The sequence below is a fragment of the Asparagus officinalis genome, chromosome 2, assembly GCF_001876935.1.
Source record: "Asparagus officinalis chromosome 2, Aspof.V1, whole genome shotgun sequence".
Taxonomy (NCBI): Eukaryota; Viridiplantae; Streptophyta; class Magnoliopsida; order Asparagales; family Asparagaceae; genus Asparagus; species Asparagus officinalis.
Genome location: NC_033795.1, coordinates 16475674 through 16476102, shown reverse-complemented (window position 1 = coordinate 16476102; position 429 = coordinate 16475674).

Sequence of the window (429 nt, the reverse complement as noted above, 5' to 3'; positions counted from 1 at the left end):
GTGATCTACATCATAAATAGAAAGTTTACATGAATCCGTCATTGTCAATAGGGATTCTATCCTAACCATCTCTATGTGAGTGGGGTGATCTAAACTAATAAATAGAAGAGTTGTAATTCTCAAACTAAGTCTCTAACCACCTGCGAGTAGTATATATAGATTACCTCTTTCTTAGGGGTGTTTTAATAGAATTCCTACTCCGCCACTGCCTACAAGTCCAAACCATCAACAAAGTCGTAAGTAAGTTGACATGAATTTCCTTTTGTTATTAATTTGTCACTTAACTTTTTCTAACGAAAAACAAAACAAACTCTAAAATAAAATGTTAGATTAAAAAACTAACATCACCTAACAAGATCTCGCGATACATTGACTCCCGCTCATCCTCACATGTGGGCCCCAGAATCCGACGTCAATCCAGTCTAAATC